Source organism: Suncus etruscus, chromosome 10, assembly GCF_024139225.1.
Source record: "Suncus etruscus isolate mSunEtr1 chromosome 10, mSunEtr1.pri.cur, whole genome shotgun sequence".
In the NCBI taxonomy this organism is placed as follows: domain Eukaryota; kingdom Metazoa; phylum Chordata; class Mammalia; order Eulipotyphla; family Soricidae; genus Suncus; species Suncus etruscus.
In genome coordinates this window covers 74375199-74388464 of record NC_064857.1, presented here as the reverse complement: position 1 = coordinate 74388464, position 13266 = coordinate 74375199, and the positions used below count along the sequence as shown (strand labels likewise).

The window sequence follows — 13266 nt, the reverse complement described above, 5'->3', positions numbered from 1 at the left end:
AGGCCTGCACAACTGGGTATGGCTCAAAACCCAAAATACCAAAATAAAAAACTCAGGGACCAAAGGGTAATACAGTGAAACATTTGCTTTGCATGTGTCCAACATAGGTTTGATACCCATGGTTCAGGCCCCCAAGTCTCACTAAAAGTGATCCCTAAGTATAATAAATAGAACCAGGAGTAAGCCCTAACAACTTCTGGCTGTGTTACAATATACATATATATCAATGAATGTATGTATGTACAGAATTTGACAAAATAAGTTTTTATTGAAGTATTTTTTTGTTTTTTTGGGGGGCCACACCCATTTGATGCTCAGGGGTTACTCCTGGCTAAGCACTCAGAAATGCCTCTGGCTTGGGGGGACCATGGGACACCGGGGAATCGAACCACGGTCCTTCTTTGGCTAGCGCTTGCAAGGCAGACACCTTACCTCTAGTGCCACCTCACCGGCCCCTATTGAAGTATTTTTAATGTTCAGTAGAAACACATTAATATAAAGCACATTAAATAAAGAAAAATGCCTTTTCTCTGGAAGTGTTTTTACATATTTTAATTTTATTATGATGATTCAATTCTCCAAAACATTATGAAGAACTCTGGGTTTTTTTTTGTTTCCTTTTGGGGCCACACCCAGCAGTGCTCAGGGGTTACTCTTGGTTCTGCATTCAGAAATTGCTCCTGGCAGGCTCGGGGACCATATGAAATGTCGGAAATCAAACCCAAGTCCTTCCTGGGTCTGCCACGTGCAAGGCAGACACCCTACTGCTATGCTATCTCTCTGACCCCTGACATTATGGAGAACTCTTAAAAAAAAAATTGGGCACACTAAAATTGGAATGATACAGAGACAATTAGCATGGCCCCTGCACAAGGATGACATGCAAATTCGTGAAGCGTTCCATATTAAAAAAAAAAATAAGGGTTACAGCAATAATACAGGAGGTAAGGCATTTGCATTGCATATAGCCAACCTGGGTTCAACCCCTGGCATCCTATATGGTCCCCTGAGCCTGCCAGGAGTGATTCCTGAGTAACAAACAAGAACTGGGTGATGCTAGATGTGGCCCCAAAACCTAAACAAACAAACAAACAAATAAAAAATTAAAAATCACTTAGATAGACTGGTTACCTGATACATAGTTTTCTACTGTGGCTTACCCGTCTTCATTTCCTTCATCTAAATATTTTCAAATGAAAAGAGAAATAGAACCACTAGTAAAATACAGTGCCTTTCAGAAGATCCAGCTAAAATACAAATAACTGCAAAATATGTTCAAATTAAACAGATAATTTTATGAAATCTTTACAAATATCCATGATGCTTTGCATCCCTTTTGAAATGTTATTCTAAAACAAAACCAACAAAAATAAATGAAACTTTTCTCAGCATGTAGATTCAGACCAGAAAGCTATGAATTCCTATATTTAGTTGTGGCTGTAAAACTCCTTGGTTCCTGGGCTTTTATTTGCTATCACCAAATAAACAAAATTAACTCGGTTTTTGATCTGAATACAACAAACACACACAGTCTATGTTTTGGTATCCATCTATAAAGCATATTTGGGCAGGCATACTCAGTGATGCTCAGACATTACTCCTAACACTGTGGTCAGGATTTACTCTTGGCTGTCCTAAGGGAACCACTGAGGATACTGGAAATCAGCCCCCCCCCCACAAAGCATTTTGTAAAACCTCAATAACAAGGGAGAAAAGAAAGAAATATGTAAATTTAAAGACCTCTCACAGCTATTTTGAAGGAATATTTAGATTAGCAGGAAATACTCATCTTTAAAACATTTTTTCTTACAACTTTTGGTCTCAACAGAGGATGAAAATTAGGATTAAAAAGGAAGCAAAGAGTTGGGGCCAGAATCTGTGCTATGGGGCTACAGAAGTGGGTAAGAATTCCCAGGTGCTGCTTCGCGCACCACGCATCCTCAAGGACTGTGCCCTAGACACCATCATCTTCAGAGAGCCTCCTGGGCGGGTTGGGGCCCACTGACACCAGGGTAATGCTTATAATCCTGCATCCTCCTGGTGGAGAATTGCTTGGACAAAAACAAAAGGCTGGCCACAGTTCCACCAAGCAAACAAAGAGTAACCCCTGACTCCCTCAGCTTTGGTTTGCTTTTGTTGCTGCTGTGCTTTCCCCAGCCCCCACCCACTGCTGTTGAATTCAGAAATGTAGCTTCAGTGTAAATAAGAGAAGTCAAAGAAAGAAAAAAAAAACTCTCTTTACAAAACAAGCTTTCCAAACACACCTGTTCCCTATTTTGAAGATTCTTTATATTTGCACAGATATTAGGTGCCGATCTCAAACCTCTAATTTGGGCCACCATTTTCTACAACTTGGAAACTTGGTGGCAGCAATTCTCAACATTTTGTAAAGAAACACATCCAGAGGGGGCACCATACAGGTGGGAGATCCTGAGCACTGTTCCCAGAGCCCATGAATCTACAAGAAACAAAACAATAGGAATTATGATGTCAAGGTAACTGCTTTGGAGAAGAAAAAAAAAAAAGCCAGGGCATCAATTAAAGCCAGAGTTCCCCCAATTAATTCCAAATAACCTTCAGGCCTACTACATCAATCACTGATAATAAATAAATAGAGTAATTATAAAACCCAGGTAGCACCCAGAGGGTCTTAGAATCTTCTAGAATGAGCCAAGAAATATAAAATTTTAAACACAATATTTGGATGACTCCCAGTACACTGTGATCTCTCATGCAGGTGTTCAGAATCTACTCAAAGAGAGAAGTGCAAACAAATAGGAGGTGACAAATGTTCAGAAACTCAAGACTGGGCAAGAATCAGAGTAGACATACCCTATCACCTCAAAGAAGAATTAAGTGAATCCACAGAGCATCAAGAACTCTAGAAAAATTCCTGGTCCTAGTGAGCAATGCAATGCTATCAGAACTCAGGAGGGCAATTTATTTTAAAATAATAAGTTTAGAGACCAGAGCAATAGGACAGCAGGGGAGCATTGAACTTGCACATAGATGGCCCAATCTGAGTCCCAGAATTTTATATAGTCCCCAAAGTACCCTAAGGAATCATTCCTGAGTGCAAAGTCAAGAGTAACATCAGAGCACTACTGGGTGTGGCCCCCAAAAAACAACAACAAACAAAAATCCCTCAAAAGAACCAAAAGTAAAAAAGCACCAAAAAAAAAAAAGACTTAAATTTTAAAAAATTCATAGATTTGTAAGGGAAAATGATCTACTAGATTCCATGAGGCAAGCTGCTGCCTGAACACAAATACACCAAAAACAACATATAAGAAGACATCATTTTTACACAGATCTAGAAATATTCAAAATTTCTTTCAAATCTCCCCCCACCGGATTCAGCGACACTCAATGATGGGAGCCTGTTCTTCAACAATCTGAAACCACTAACACCTAAGCACATGTGAAATATCAAAACAAAACACTTCCCCCACATCCCTATGCCAACACAGTGATGAAAAGCAGCCATCAGAGCGGCACATCTTCAGACATGCGGACACTTTTTTAATGACACACGAGGAACCCCAGGAGATGGTAACAAAGCTTTTTATTGGTAAAAACTGGTTCCCACATTTTTCCCCGCGCTGCCCCCTGGTTCCCACATTTTTAAGAGAAAAACTTCTTAAAGAATATCTTACTCAAAAAATTGTGCCCTAGGCAAGGAGCAAGCATAAAAAATACCTAAAAATTAAAATACTTCTCAAAAAATTATGCCCTAGGCAAGGAGCAAGCATAAAAAAATACCTAAAAATTAAAATACTTTACTCTGACGATGTGCTCCAAGTCTGGCAAAGCCAGTCAAAATGGGATCACTCTAGGTTCTGACTGTTCCTCTTTGGCAAAAATGGAGTTAGTTCCATTAGTATAGCATGAGTGGTGCAAAATAGTCCCGCCCTCCCAAAAAAAAACAAGAGTTATTGAAGCATGAAGCATGTACTTCTGAACTCTGGTGCATTTCTATTAACAAACAGGGGTGATGATATTTAATCTAGTATCTTCTTCCCCATCTAGGAATAGTGTTTGATATATATATATATATATATATATATTGGTTTTTGGGCCACACCCGGCGGTGCTTAGGGGTGACTCCTGGCTGTGTGCTCAGAAATAGCTCCTGACAGGCACAGGGGACCATATGAGACACCGGGATTCGAACCAACCACCTTTGGTCCTGGATCGGCTGTTTGCAAGGTAAACGCCGCTGTGCTATCTCTCCGGGCCCAGTGTTTGATATATTAATAAGGTTACTGGTGTGCTATGCTTAGTGCACTGATGTGCTACACAGAGGTGATGTGTTCATGCTCATTTTTTCTAAGCATTATTCTTAATACCAATATTTATCAAAACTAAAGCTGTAGCTAACAAAATAACGTATGTATAGATGGATGAATAACGGAGATGACTCAAGTAATCACATCATTGTGCAATAGAGTCCAGACCGTAGCAGAGCAGACAGCACTGCTGCTCTTCCTTGTTCTCCACAAACTAGAAAAAGGTGCCTAGAAATGAAATGGTCTGCCACCTAAACAAGTACTTAACAAATTCTTCGTTTTAAAAAAAATCATGTTTTATATTTTGATGAACATTTCAGTGTGATATAAAAATGTTGACACAGAAAGGGAATGACAGAGAAAGTGAGTTACGAGAGATTAGAAAAGATGTCTCAAACATACTAATGAAAAGGTTAAGAAAAAGCAAGGAGGAAAAAAGAACTCTTTCAAAGGATGATTTTCTATTAAACTTTAGTTGATTGTGAGGAGGGGAAAAAAATCCAAGCTATTAGTCTGTAGTGTTAGGTAATAGTTTTCCTTATTTTGAGAAAACAATGAAAACTAATGAGTTACATCCAACAGCTTTAAAAAGTGAATTACTGTGCATAATTCCTAAGTCCTTACTTCACATGCTGGATACGGTCCTTCTTTTAGTCAAGGTTTCAAATTAAGGTTATTATTTATGAGCAAAAGTTGGAGAGACATTAAGAGCTGTATCAATCCTCCCCCAGACTCTGAGTGGGGGAAGAGCTGCTACATTGAGAATGAATGGAAGATGTATTCCAGGCCAAATATTTAAACAGGGGTGCAAAGGATACGCACACAGCAATCCGCCCGCACCTGTCACTGCAAAATTCAACACACACAATCGAAAGGGCATTTGTGTTCACAAATCAAGTAATTATATCCCTAACTATCCATCTGCATATGCAATTACCCAGTCTGTTGCACAGAAAAGCAGATTTTTGCAGGTGTTTCTTTACCATCTTTCCTTGAAAATCCAGTTGCCCTTTATGTCCCCAAATCTGGGCACATTCCAGTCCTCTAATTGAATCTTCGTGGCACTGTGGTGAAGATCAAGTGTTATGTTTTCACATAGAGTGTTCACATACAGAAGATTTTGTAATCAAATCAGGCTCTTGCTCCCTATTACCACTTAACTAATGGTTTAATGGGCGCTATTTACACCTTAATGTTAAAGGACATGCTATAAGCTTCATGACTCCTTTGATGAGTTCGTTCCTAGGTTTCTCTGAAACATTCTAGTCTTGCATAAGGACTTTCAAATTCCACAGTTAAAACCCATCATATGCCAAGCAAAGTTAAATAAACAGAATGTCACAGTAGAAGACAGAAAAGGAGCATGTGGGTTTGAGGGCAGTGTATTTAATCAAAAGGAAGCTTTCCTGAATTTTGCAATCATAGAAATTCAAATTGGAAAGTGGCTTTCTATAGTCAGAACCAGTTAAGCATTCCTTCCGGTTGGAACAAATTGTACTTCTGTGCAGTTGTATTATACATAAGAAATCAATAGCATCTCAGTGCTGAGAGCATCCAGGAACTAGTTCCCCTTGACATCCATCTCAGATCTAAGTTAATCTCAGATGCAGCTTCATAGAATCTGAGGGCTGAAGTGAATATCAGATTGCATCTGATGTCCACTACGATCACAGAAATAAAAAACAAGGTCCAAATAATCGCAGAGACAGCCAGTGTCTCAGAATTTGCTTAAAAGATTTCCCCATATCCTTCATGTATTTAATAAATTTCTTTCACTGAATATTCATGTTTTGCTATATAATTCTTCACATGGATGTTTTAAATTTTTTCTTAGATTATACTGGATATACAATTTAAACAATAATTTTTAAAGTATTTTAAACCGCAGCAGAAGCTGGTAGTTTTTTTGGGGGTGAGGAATTTGAGGGTTAAATGTTACATATTTTTTTACAGAAGCTTTTAAAGTCATTTTTATGTATTCTTTTGGGCAATATTACATACAACTTTTAAAGCATTATTGTTACCTTCTGAGCAAGTCTAAATATACTTTCTGTTTGCTATAAATTAACCAACTATACCCTTTAAATGTGAGATGAAAAAGTAGACAGGGGAGACCACAATCTGGCTTCTTACTTCCATACCAAAAAGGAGGCTGCTGGATCCAACATATACTTCACTTGCCCTGCAGGGTATTTCTAGAGATACTGCTAAAAAACCAAGGGTTTAAGGAGGGGTGCCTCTCTCTGCCACTTCTTTGTTTCTTCACTCATTGACATTACCTGCTTATAGGGTTCAGAGTCAGAGTCATGTAGCCTTGCTCCAGACAAAACTGTTTTAGAACCATTGTTCAAAACATGACCCTGCTCTAGATCTACTGGTGGCAACTGTGTTTTCAATGACTGGCATGAAAGAGAATGAGCAAAGGGACACACACCTGCATATGACTCTTAGAAATGAACAAAAGTTGTGTAACGAGGTGACATTTCCTTGGAGTAATCAAAATTTCTAGGTTATCTATGATAATTATTGTTTGTAATCAAGATGCTGGCATAATTGACACCTTTTTAAGTTCATAAACTATACGCAGTATTTCAAGAGGCAAACACTATTAACATAAGTAGCACAGTTATCTTAGAAAACTGACCTAAACAAACTGAAATGATAGTGACCAGTATTTTAAAAACAAGAAACTAGATATCACCACCAACTTGCAAGGACTTTTTTAAAAACAGTCCCTTCTGGACTGTTAGCATTTTGTGTGTTGTAAAAAATGTCCCAAAGGGAAGTCATTCAATAAAAAAAAAACAAACAACAAATAACTTCTTGGAGGTCAGAGAGAGAGAGAGCACAGAGGTTAAGGCACTTGCTATGCATATAGTCAAATCCAGTTCAATTTCTATCACATGTTCCATCAAACACTTCAGAGTGACTTTTTTTTTTTTTTTTTTTTTTTTGGTTTTTGGGCCACACCCGTTTGACGCTCAGGGGATACTCCTGGCTAAGCGCTCAGAAATTGCCCCTGGCTTGGGGGAACCATATGGGACGCCGGGGGATCGAACCGCGGTCCGTTCCTTGGCTAGCGCTTACAAGGCAGACACCTTATCTCTAGCGCCACCTTCCCGGCCCAGAGAGTGACTCTTAAGCACAGAACACTGCTCAGTACAACCCAAACACTCCTCACCTCCAAGACTTCTCTGGTCATGGTAGTTTGGGAATCATTACAAATCAGAACTCCCTCTGTGTATTATAATTTAATGCAAAAGTATTCAAGATACATTTTCTATTAATATTGTTTTGTCGGATGCCACACCCAGCAGTGCTAAGAGATCACTCCTGGAGTGGCTTAGAGGACCACAGGTGGTGCCAAGGATTGAACCCAGGTCGGCTGAATACAAGGCAAACATCCTGCCCACTGTATTATCTCTCTGGCCCCAATGAATATTTCTTAATAGGTGGTTTAAAAGGTGATGAGAAAAAATTTACAGAAGATTTAAAGATTCTAATTAAAAGCATAAATGGTATTGTGAATTATAAGAGCTATACTAAAAGATAATCTGCATAGTGTATAGATTTGAGTAAGTTAGTCTCAATAATTGTTGAGCACGGGAAACTAAGAATTTTAATCTAAAATTTAAGGTGTATTGTAATCGTACAATTTAATTAAATTACCAATCAATATACACTATTCAAAGAAAAAAATCTCATTTCTACACAGAAATGGAATAGTACCTTATATGAAATCCAAAACAGTCTTGCCTTTAGCTTCTGTAACTTTTGTTTGTTAAATAATTCAATTTTATTTTATGAAGCCAATGTTCTTGTATCTTTCTATCAGATCCATAGCCAGCACAAAAATATTTCAGATATAGTGAAAATATTTTGATGAAACCACGGATCTAGGAACACTGAAATATATTGAACACTATGAGACTTCATTTTATAAATGCGTTCTTTATTTTTGATTTTGTAGTCACTCCTATACTTAAATATTATCATTCCTAGTTGGAATCAAAACTTGATTTTTCCATCTCTGACTAAAACAGTAATTTATATTAATATTTATTCTTTTTATGTTTATGATTTTTGGTTTCTGGGTCACATCCGGCAGCGCTCAGGCGTACTCCTGGCTCTATGCTTAGAAATCGCTCCTGGCAGGCTCAGGAGACTGTATGGGATGCCAGGATTTGAACCACCGACCTTCTGCTTGCAAGGCAAATGCTTTACCTCCATGCTATCTCTCCAGCCCCCAAATATTTATTCTTTATAAATAAAAAAAATCATCAGAGAAAAAACAAGTGAAAGTGTCAAACTAATCAACCTTGTCTCCAAGCAACAAAGTCACCACAAACATCATATATCCTCTACCTAAAGAGAAAAAAAGATTCCTGAAAGAAAATTGGAGAATCCAATAAAAGTGGTCCGGGTACACACTGAAGGAAAACAACCAGTGAGAAACAAGAGCCTACAATGTCTTCTAAGATTAGTATTAAGATTTAAGTTTACTTCAAAATGGCTTCACTCTTCTTAAAATTATATTAAAACTAGCCCTGATACATTTGCATTTGAAGGGCTGCCTTATGCTACTTAAGCACACACAGAATTCAGGTCCCATTGACTCATGGCATTAGGGCACTACATTCACAAGGTAAAGGATAAAAGACAATATAATGACGAACGAAAGGGTTTAAGATAGTAAGTACTGGGGAACAAGAACAGGAGAGCCACTTTTATTTGCAGAGTAAAGTATATTCACTTGCAACGTTAAAATAACTTGAAATATGCTAGACATAGAATTATTATTCTATTGCATATATGATCTTTACCCAGAGGTCGACATTCAATCATGAACACCATATCTTTGTATGCATATAAATCTTGAAAGGAAAAGAATGATAATAAAGACTTTTTCAAGTGTCTCAAAGTATTAACTTTGATCTTTTCAATCCTGTGTCAAGAAGAATATCTTATTCCAATGTTTATAAAGATCTGAAGCAGATAATAGTCTTTCTTTTAAAAATAAATCCACATAAAGCAACACAAGTCAAAATGGGAGTCTTTCCTTTAAAGACATTTACAAACCTTTATTAAAACTTTCTTTTAGAAAGAAAATAAAGACATTTTTAGACCCAGTTCTTTGATCATCAAGAGCTCAACCACAGTGCAACTGATTATATTATTGTAATCATTCAACACCTATTTGATTCAGACTGTTGGTTCATTTAAGACAATATATTGCTTCAATGTCTTACTCTAATTGACTTTTCAAACACCTGTTTTAACACAAGAATAAAAACAAAATCAAAATCTCCATTGGTCACACCAGAATAGCCCACAAAAGAGTGAAAAATATAAGTACTTGAGGTTCAAATGTAGATAAGTTGATTCATTACAACACAGCAAATGTAGAATCCAATTATTTAATCTTGCTTTAAACATGAGCATGATGCAGTTTTAAAAGTTCAGAGTGTAACTAATACAAAATTGATATGATTATTTAATTAGGAAAGATATTTAGCAAGTACAAGGTGTCATGAGAGATAATTCTGTTCTACAATTTAGATCTTAAGTGAAAAAATTAATATAAAAATTCCTGGACAGCAAACAAAAGACCCTTTATGAGAACAGGTTCAGGAAATAAAATAAAACAAAACAAAGCTAGGAAATCATTTTCATATGTTATTTCAATATAACATAACATAACAAAATAATAAACATGTAGGATAAAAATTAGGCTGGAGGGGCCGGGCGGTGGCGCTAAAGGTAAGGTGCCTGCCTTGCCTGTGCTAGCCTTGGACAGACCGCGGTTCGATCCCCCGGTGTCCCATATGGTCCCCCAAGCCAGGAGCAACTTCTGAGCACATAGCCAGGAGTAACCCCTGAGCGTTACCAGGTGTGGCCCAAAAACCAAAAAAAAAAAAAAAAAAAAAATTAGGCTGGAAGTAAGGAATAATAAAACCAATAAATAAAACCAATTCTGTACAAACTAGCAAAGTCATGAAATAATACAAGGGGCATACAATTTTTCTTTTCACCTGAAGCAAGAATCATGTGATCTTTTCCAGAATTCCCCATTCCCTTGGTTTAGATTCTGATAACTCTTTTCATTGCCTTCTTAGCGACCATATTGTCATATATGGTGGTTTTGCTGTTGCTATATTTTAGAAAATAATGCACAGTGCTGGGTTAATGGGAAAGGAAACAAGAAAGTCACTACAACAGAAGCCTCTAGGGCAATGCAGGGAAAAAGTGAATACTCAAAGTTTTCCTACAGCTCTTTAGAGCTGCCAAGTAAAGAACCTAAATTCAAGTGCTTTATAATTGTTACAAATTGTGCCAAAGTACAGCATGCTACAATAAATTATGAAGCTTATCTAAATTATAAAAGTAATTAAACTTTCCTCAGATACTCATAATTCTGCCCTCCATAAATTCTCTGTTCATTGAATATTTAATAGCTGTGTGTTCCAGTTCAACAACAACAAAAAAAAATTAAAAGTTTTAAGTGGGGGAGGAAGAATCACCTTCCAAGAACAATCATGTACATACAGACATACAACATTATCACAATTCCAGAAATGCATAAAAAATTCCTTTAAGGACCTTCAAGCCATACCAAATGCTAATAAAAATATTTATACTAGAAGCAATTCCCTTGAGTTTTTTTAGTTTGTTTTCCTCTTATTATTATAGACATTTGTTCTAACATGAGTCTTCTACATCCCAACATTTCCTCCTGAATAAAGTCATAAATCTTTGTTAGCATATTAATGTACAATCTGTTGTAAAAATAACAAAAATAATGAAAGCAATAGCAATTGGTCTTTGCCTTTTGAAACCAAGCCCCAATTTTTTATATGCCCTAAGCAATAAAACACATAAAGGGCTTTATCAACTGCAAATACAACATACTAGACTGGAACACAGCTGCTCTCCAGAATCAAACTGCATAGAAACTATAAAATGACTTCTTTTTTAAATTTAAAGCCACCAAGAAGTATGTCGAAGACGACTGCTTTTCTAAACTCAAATTTAAAGAAAAATTCAAAATGGCATCTTGAAGCACTTAAGAAAAATCTCTTTTCAAAAGTTTCAACCACATTCCTAATGAGACCAGATCAACCAGGTAGTATATGAATGAGGAAGAAAACCATTGTTCTGTTACAAATCTCTTCCATAATTAGCCAATGTGATAACATTAAGAAATGCATATAGGTTAATGCATATAGCCGAAATTTGTAAAAAGTTGCCCAGAATTCAGTTTGAATTTTTGGGGGAGGTACCTGGTTTCCCCATCCTAAATCTGGGACTTGTATTTCTGTATATATCCCAATTTAATTAAAAAAAAAACGTTTATTTTTATAAACAGAAATAGAAATGAATCTGAATAAAATCTATTTGTGCAATTACCATATCTAACAGCCAATTATGTGTCCTTAGCTGAACAGATAAATAATACATTTACAAACATTTATCAATCTTGTCTGTGAGGAACAGAGAAGAAATCAAAAGAGCAGACTATCAAAAATAGAATTAAATTTTCATTATTTCATTTTTGCAAAAGCAACTACAATCTTTGTCTTTAATAATGTTTTATATTAAATTATTAATATTCTGACTTAGAGATTTAAAAAAATGGAAATAATGCTAGTTATTAACTTGTAAATCACTCATTTAACCCCAAAGTTTAGATGTCATATCATTTACCTGGCTTTTTTTTATTATGTAATAAAGAAAGAGGTCAGTGTTAAAATATTAATTATTTTAGCACTAAGTATTTTTTTTTGGTGTTTTTTTTTTTTTTTTTGGTTTTTGGTTTTTGGTTTTTGGTTTTTGGGCCACACCTGGCAGTGCTCAGGGGTTACTCCTGGCTGTCTGCTCAGAAATAGCTCCTGGCAGACACGGGGGACCATATGGAACACCGGGATTCGAACCAACCACCTTTGGTCCTGGATTGGCTGCTTGTAAGGCAAACACCGCTGTGCTATCTCTCCGGGCCCAGCACTAAGTATTTTTAAATGCTATACAATATCATACAATATGGAAGGGAATGAAAATTATAACTGAATTTCAAAACAGCATGAGATTCTAAAATTTCCATAAACTTCAAGAGACATCAGAGGTTCCCAAACTTATCTGGTCTACCATCAGCTTTGCAGGGAGGAATAAAAATTTCTCAGTATCCTCTCATTGCACCAGAGATAACTACCAACTCCTGAGGGGAGTTTTGCCCTTGGGGAACATTATTCCCACTTTGGGAAACACTTGCTATATGAAACTGGAAGAGGGAGAAAAAAAAAAAAACCCTGACATCCACATGAATACCAAATTAATTCATTATGATCAGTGCTACTACAATGAACACAAAATTAATTCATCACAGTGGAATACACAAAGCACTACCCACTTGTTATACCTACTGACAAAAAATAATAGGATGATTATCCTCCACTGGGGTGACACACGTGGCCATGGGCACTGCCAGCATGTCAGTCACATGAAACTGTTTTCTTCCCTGGGAGTCTTACCAATGTGTCTTTGCAAGAGGTTCTAAATCAGTGACAGTAACTAAAGTGCCGATAGTTTTCCTAACCTCGTTGCTCCACACCAGGCTGGGGTTGGAAAGATGCAAGAACCTAACTAAAAGCAATATTGCCGTTTAGAGTTCTGCATTGTTGACCTTGACCCGGCCCTGCACACTCCTGACAGGGCTTCCTCCACCCTTCAGGTTATAAGCCTAGTCAAAGCATGATCACCTTCAGCAAAGTAGAATTACAAAGCTCCCTCCTGTATGGATCAGGCTCTCTTAATTCTTGAGTCAGTTAGTTATCCTCTCCTTATTATTGATTAATCTAGATCTCAAACTCCTCAAAAATCCTTTTTTAAACATAAGAGCACTTGAGCAGTCATCAAGGGTCTGAGGAATAGAAAGGGGTTCTGACACAAGACATGCAAAAACGTAGAAAGTTCTCGAGACATT

At 36.9% G+C, this 13266-nt stretch overlaps 1 protein-coding gene and 1 non-coding gene across 2 annotated transcripts in view; one reads left to right on the top strand and one right to left on the bottom strand.

Annotated features, from left to right (window-relative positions):
- The window catches only part of TCF4 (transcription factor 4), a 379623-nt gene that overhangs the window by 270914 nt on the left and 95443 nt on the right, over positions 1 to 13266 (bottom strand). The window lies entirely within an intron of this gene.
- LOC126021704 (U6 spliceosomal RNA) lies at positions 807 to 910 on the top strand. Its single transcript, XR_007500194.1, has one exon. It is a non-coding gene; the product is annotated as a U6 spliceosomal RNA (small nuclear RNA).